Here is a 7344-nt window from a genome sequence, read left to right on the forward strand (position 1 = left end):
TCTTCCTCTTCCTCTTCTTCCTCTTGTTCTCCTTCCTCTCCTCCTCCCTCTCCTCCTCCCTCTCCTCTTCCTCCTCCTTCTTCTTCAATTTTCTTCTTCTTCTTATGATTAATTATTATTATTTGGTACCAGGAATTGAACTGGGGGCCTTGCCCTTGCCAGGCAGTGCTTATATCTCTGAGCTATCTCCCCAACCCCCAAGAATCCCTTTCTTAATCTTTTTTTTTTTTCTTTCTGTGTTTTAGGGAAGGGTCTACAGGGTGCTCAGGGTCTCACTACTAGATCGGACTCATAGTGAGTCTCCTATTTACAGCCTCCCAATTGCTGGGATTACAGGCGCGCGCCACCACGCCCAGTCTCATTCACGGTCTCAGCGCACCCCGGGGGTGGGGCCAGCATGATATACCAGGGATTGAACCTTGGCTGCTGCACCTGCTTGCCAGGTGCTTTAATCCATTGAGCTATTTGGCCAGCCCCCTTTCTTAATCTTAATCCAGTGAGAGACATGGGTTTCAAAGGTGGGTTTCTGTTCCTGAGAGAGGTGTCCTTTTCATTTTGCTTCTGTAGGAATTACTGTGTAAGTTTGTTACATAAATATAGCTGTCTCTTGGCGTCTGGCTCCAGTCACCCAGCAGGCTACCAAAGCCCTTGGGCGGGTACAGAGCCCTTGGTATAAAAGGGCACACTGTGTGCACATGCCAGACATGGCCTTCTGCAGATTTCCAAGCCCAATCTAAGGACTGAAGCCTAATCTACTGCCCAGTGCTCTTCCTCACTGACCCACCAGTGGACCAGTTCTTCAATACATGAGTCTTTGGGGGACCCTTCACAGCTAAACCATACCAACCTTTTAGGATTTTTTTTTTTTTTTTCCAGAACTGGGGATTGAACTCAGGCCTTCGCACTTGCCAGGCAAGCACTTATTCTACTGAGCTATCTCACTGGCCCCAAACCTTTTAAAGAAGATTTACACAAGTGTAATCTGCACACAGAAAAGCAAACATGTCCAAGAACAGGAATATATGTGTGAGGCACTTGGATTTGCCTGTTTACAGTTCTGTAGCGGTTGGGAGTGTAGCCCCAACCTGGTAAAATGCTTGCCTGACACGTACAAGTTTGAACCCCAACACTGGTAATGATAACAACAATAATAAAATTATATAGGAATGAGGTTATATATGGCATAGCTCCTCTGCCAGCACATTTGTTGCTGAAGGAACTTTAGAAGTTTTAAAGATGTAGAAGGCAGAAAGATTGCCGGCTGTGGTAGGTGAGGCCAGAATTCTCAGCTTCAGTGTATAGAAATTGAAGTCCATTGGTGCCGCTAGAAGGCCACTGGTGTACGTTCACCTTAACTCACATCACTAGAACACTGCAAAGGAAACCAAATAGTCAGGCACTGATTAAAAATGACAAATTCATCGCTTCTTGGCCTTTTGGCTAAGATCAAGTTAGTAGCCGTTCTTATCAGTTTAAAAATGAAAAGTTCACATTTCTGTAGAGCCTGGTTGTATGTGACAGTCAGTTCATTCTGTTAGAAATGTACTAAGCATGTGCACACACTTGTGTGTGCACGCACACACACACGCACACTTGGAGGAAATAGTTTGCTTAGTGAGAATGGAGTCTAAGCAAGGAAACAAGGGCTGGCCTGATAGCTCAGCGGACTAGCGTGCCTGCTTAGGCAGAGTTCAGCGGCCGGGTTCGGCCCCCAGCGTGCAGAGCTGGCCCTGCCCCCTGGGCGCGCTGAGACAGCCATTGCGACTGGGCGACTGGGCGTAGAGGCACGTGCTTGGAATTCCAAGCACTTAGGAGGCTGAAAACTGGAGAATCACTACGAATCCGATCTGAGTCCAATCTATGAGTCGGATCTACGTAGTGAGACCTTGTAGACCCTGTACCCCATGGACCCTGTACTAGCTATATTTAAAAAAAAAAGGCAAGGAAACAAGATTATTTTGCTGGCTAGTGTATCCAAGGAGTATGCTTCTTTTATTTGTTTTTGTTTTGTTTTTTGTCTTTTTGAGACAGGGTCTCACGATGCCACCCAGAATGACCTCAAGCTCACTTTGTAGCTCAGGCTGGCCTCGAGCTTGCGATGATCCTCCGGCCTCAGCCTCCCCAGTGCTGCGATTACAGGCCTTTCATTTGTTGTAATGCAATTAGCCCTCTGCATCTGTGGGTTCAACGCCCTCAGGTTTAGCCAGACACAGAGTGGAAATATCTTTCTCAAATTCATTTAATATGCCTGCTGACAGGCGGAGGAGCTAAGGCAGGGGACTTGAGAAACGTCCCCAGAGCCACACACGGAACTCCACACCGCTGGAGCTCGGATTTGCAGGCCGAGTGACCAGCTCCAGAGTGTGCGCTCCCGGCTGTGCCAAGCTCCTTGCGCTCTGACCTCCTGGTGCACCTGCAGGGAGATCGGGCCCCGGCCCCGGGGCAGCCCTGGGCATGCGCTGCAGACGTCTGGTGTTCTGTGCTTTGAAAAGATTCTGTCCAAGCTAAGAATCATTACAGAAAATGTGCACTGACCACTGTGCGGGCAGTGGTCACTAAGCCTGTGCACCTGGTGTCTCGCCAGTGCCCCTCCCAGGAGGCTGTCCACAGTGAGTCCTCACTGCACGGGCCAGGCCAGGTGGCACATGCCCGGCCTCCCAGCACTCTAGAAGACTGGGGCAGAAGGGTCACGAGTTTGAGCCTAGCCTGGTCAGTTGAGCCTGTTAGACACTGTTTCAAGAAAGAATTGAAAAGACTTGGGATGTAGCTCAGGCCAAAGCTCTGGGGTCAGCCCCCCCATACTGAAAAACAGGGTCGCACGACTAGTCACTGTAACTCTAGGTAGAAGTATAGTCATGTTTCCCAGTTTACTGATGAACCAGCGTAAGTTCCATGAAGTTAAAGGACTTGTCCAGTAAGAAACAGAGTAGACAAGAATATTGGGAATATATTCCAACAAGTACACAAGGCGATCTGCTGGGGCAGGGCAGGCAGGGCAGGAAAATAAGAAACTTCTATTTGTGTTGGTTCCTTGCATCAGTGTTGCCAGTGTTCATCTCCTGAGTGGTTTGTAACATGCTGAATGTTACGCGAGCAGCTATAAGAGGCACAAATAAACCCACGCATCCACGGAGCACAAGCTCAAAATGTCTGTTGCTTGAAGGGAGGTTTTTTTAAAGTTTGTTTTGGCTTGGTTTTGGTGTTGCTGGGTTTGTTTTCTTTAGACAGGGTCTTGCTATGTGGTCAGGCTGACCTCAAACCCACAGCAATCCTCCTGCCTCAGCCTCCGGAATTAGCATGCCTGGCCAGAGCAGAGTTTTCGAGTGAACTGAAAGATCATTGTGCTAAACCACCGCTGCATCCTCTTCAGAGACAATGTCCCTGATTCATCTATAGGGGGTTTCTTTTGTTTGTTTTTGTTGAAATATTGGGAATGCAATTCATACAGTGGTTATAATAATCTACTCAGTACACTATTGGGCCAGTAATCTACTGAGCTATTCTCAGCCCTATAACTTCTTTTTTTTTTTTTTTTTTCCGGAACTGGGGATTGAACTCAGGCCCTTGCGCTTGCCAGGGATCAATCAGCCCTATAGCTTTCTTTTCTCTCTGTGTCTCTCTGTCTCTGTCTGTCTGTTTCTCTCTGTCTGTCTGTCTGTCTGTCTGTCTGTCTGTCTTTTTGAAACAAGAGTCCTGCTGTGCAGTTCAGTCTGGACTTGAGCTCACTGTGTAGCCCAGGCTGGTCTCCAACTCACAATGATCCTCCTGCCTCAGCCTCCAGAGTGCGGGGATTACAGGTGTGTGCCACCACACTCAGCTTCCTACAGCTTTGTTAATTCCCACCAGCCTGAAACATTGTCTTGTCACCATGACGGGGACGTTTTCTGAACACCCATAGTGACATCCCCACCGTGTCCCTGAGTTAGTGACTCTGGAAAGACTGCCTGTTTCTGTGGCCTCACTCTCAGGGAAAACTGCAGAGTACAGTAAATAAATATTCTCTTTGTCACACGAAGAACTACCTGCTATTACAGATATAGTAAGAATTAATTCTGTGCCCCACTGCCTGAGGTAAACATTAGAAGTCAACAGGCAGAGCCGACTAATGACAGACCAGGGGAGAATCAGATGTGTTATAATGGGGCCGGGGAGATGGCTCAGTGGAATAAGCGCTTGCCTGGTAAGTACAAGGACCTGAGTTCAATCCCCGGTTCTGTCATGTCGTGATGCTGATCTACTCAGCTGTCACTCCAGGCAGTTTTGCATTTTTGTCTGGAGAATGGAAGAAATAAAATTTATGCTGAGGGGCCGGCAAGACAGCTCAGTGGTCTAAAGTGCTTGCTTAGGCAGGCGCAGGGGGCCGCAGTTCGATCTCTGGCACCTTATGCCACACCAGCCCCACCCTCAGGGTGGGCTTAGCCAGTCAAAAAGAAAAAAGTACAGCTGATATTGCAGACGAGGTACAAATGCTGGGGTGCGGTGGGAAGGAAAGAAGGCTTCCCGAGAAGGCGCCTGAGTCCAGGGTCGCAGGGTGGCGCGCGGAGGACGTATTGTCTAGACAGAGGGGCACAAGACAGGCACAGACACAGATCACGAGGGGAAGGCAGGTCGCTGATGTGGCTGAATTATACAGGGGATATGTGGGAGACAGAGACAGAGAGGGAGAGACACTCAGAGAGACGGAGGAAGAGGAGCTCCGGAGGTGGGAGTTAGCAAACCTGGAGGCAGCCCTAGTGCCACACGCCTGCAGTAAATCCAGCTCCTGCAGAGGCTGAGGCAGGAGGATCACGAGTGTGAAGCCAGCCTGGGCAACTTAGGGGCCCTCAGAGAGCCAGACTTGGACACGCCCACCTGGGCAAGCCCCAGAGCTGATTAGGGCTTCCTTTCAGGGCGCTGGGGACGTGCAGGATGCAATGCTGGGAGAACCAGCGCCCGCCTGACGGGGCTGCGGGCCTTAGGGGACACTGAGATAGTGAGCCAGGATCCCTGGCTGCCCTTACCTGGAAACTCTGGCGGGCCGGGGCACCTTGCCCCCTGCCACCCCTGCACAGCCTGGGGACCCCCTGGGGGCCCGCCGCAGAGTGGAGTTGCTTTGGACAATTCAGCGGACGATTCTCACCCCATTCTACTTCCAAATTAAATTTAAAATAGTAACAACATGGGCTGGGGTGTTGCTCAGGGTGAGAGTCTGAGTTCCATCCCCCACAGCGAAAGGCCCAACGGAAGAGCTGGACGGATAAAGGCCGGCTCGAGCCGCTCGGTCTTCCCCAGCGCTGAAGCTCCGGAGCTCCGTGACGTCAGCACATAACTGCAATCCTCAGTTTCCCCGGGTAGGAATGCATTACCCCGGGTGCACCCCGCGCTGCCTCCTTGAGTCATTGTGGGTTTGAAATAAAACAACCCGTGTAAAACAGAAGGCCACCTGCGCGGTAAGGACTCAGCCAACAGAAGGCGGCCGCTGCATTTTTTCTTTCTTTTTTTTTTTTTTTTTTTTTTTTGCGGAACCGGGGATTGAACTCAGGCCCTTGTGTTTGCCAGGCAAGCGCTTATTCCACTGAGCCATCTCCCCGGCCTGGGTTTCATTTCTCTTAACTTACTGCAGTAGAAGGCACACTGGCGCGGATCCCCCTGGAAATGCTCACCACCGGAGCCTGCCTGGAAGCCCCTCCCGGGTCTTCACAGGCGCGCTCGATCCTCCAGTGACTGCTGCCGGCGGGGCCATCCGGGAGCAAGGCAGGCTCAGGGCCACCGTGCGCTTTCTTCGCTGGATCTGGCACGCTGGGGCCTCCGGCTCTTCTCTGAAGCCGAAATGACCACCAAGGTAAACATTCTGCATTCAGGGAGTCGAGGCAGCCACAGCAGTACAAGTGCAGACTCGAAAGTGGCTCTCAGGCCTGCTGTGGGAAGTGGCCATGACAGGGCCCAGGCGTGCCTGCAGCGAGGTCCGCTTCGGGGGATGAATAGCAACACGTCTTTTACTGTAATATTTACTAAAAATGCAAACACTTTAGTGACATAAGCCAGACCCACAAGACTGCAAGACTAAATATTGCATGGTTTCTCTTCTATGAGAAATAGATAGATAGATAGATAGATAGATATTATGAAGAGAAAGAGAAATAGAAGAGGAGGAGGAGGAGGAGGAAGAGGAAGAGGAGGAAGAGTACACAGCCAGCCAGCCAGCAAAATACAAGACAGGAGGCCCCAGGAAATTGCTCTGCAGTCTCAGCGCCCCCCTGGCAAGGGTGAGAAACGGGGTTCGAGCCCCAGTACTGCATACCGCACCAGCCCTAAAACCATGGGCACATGGTGCCAACCACCAAGACTGGGCATGATGGTGCATCACTGTAATTCCAGTGCTGAGGAGGCTGAGACAGGAGGATTGCCTCAAGTCTGAGCTGAGTAGTGAGACCCTGTACCAAATACATAAATAAATAAAATATTTTTTAAGAAAGACAAATCAAATAACTTGCCAAATGGTCTATTCCACTGTTTCAAAAATATTTTAATATATATGGTAGGGGCCGGGGAGATGGCTCAGTAGAATAAGCGCTTGCCTGGCAAGCACAAGGGCCTGAGTTCAATCCCCGGTTTCGCAAAAAAAATAAATAAATAAATAAAAAATATATATAGTAATTGGCTTCATCCGTACTACTTTGTCTTTGTTCATTGATAACAAAACTTTGTGCTAGTAAGAGAGTCATTTTTGGGCCAGGGAGATAGCTCAGTAGAATAAGCACCTGCCTGGCAAGCACAAGACCCTGAGTTCAATCCCCAGTACTGCAAAAAAAAGTCATTTTTTGCTCTAACTGCTACTCTGAGTAACATTTTGTCCCTTTCAAGATTATGGTCCACACTGTATTAACTATTGCTATCGTCTGATATTTTGTTATGAAATGTTTTATTTTGCATAGAAGTAAAAAGCACACTTTTACAGTTTTATTAATATCTGCTTGTGTTCTATTAAAATAAATTCTTCACAGATTTTCCTGTCACACCCCGCAGTTTCCCTTGCCTGTGTCATTTGCATATTATTGTTTATACAGTATGCGTAAAGGTGGCTTTTTTGTTACTATGATGCATGATGAGGCTGTGATTGAAAAAAAAAATAGATTAATGACTAAGAAGTGGTTCATTGAAGTGTTAAAAAAGTGACCAAGAGTAGTAGCATGAGTGGCACGCCTAGAAGCGTACGCGCAGGCGCGCTCCGGCTCCGCATCCGCAGGGGCTGGAGCAGGGGTGGGCGGGAGGGAGGATTTCTCTAGAGCAGCACATGGGAGCAGGCCTGTGGGAGGATTTCTCTAGAGCAGCACATGGGAGCAGGCCTGTGGGAGGATTTCTCTA

General features: G+C 49.4%; 1 pseudogene; it reads left to right on the forward strand.

The window, feature by feature from the left end:
- The first annotated feature begins 1420 nt into the window (after positions 1-1420).
- On the forward strand, positions 1421-1584 carry LOC111815194 (annotated as a pseudogene).
- Positions 1585-7344: the final 5760 nt, after the last annotated feature.

The sequence above is a fragment of the Octodon degus genome, unplaced genomic scaffold (assembly GCF_000260255.1).
Source record: "Octodon degus isolate 3935 unplaced genomic scaffold, OctDeg1.0 scaffold00001, whole genome shotgun sequence".
Classification (NCBI taxonomy): Eukaryota; Metazoa; Chordata; class Mammalia; order Rodentia; family Octodontidae; genus Octodon; species Octodon degus.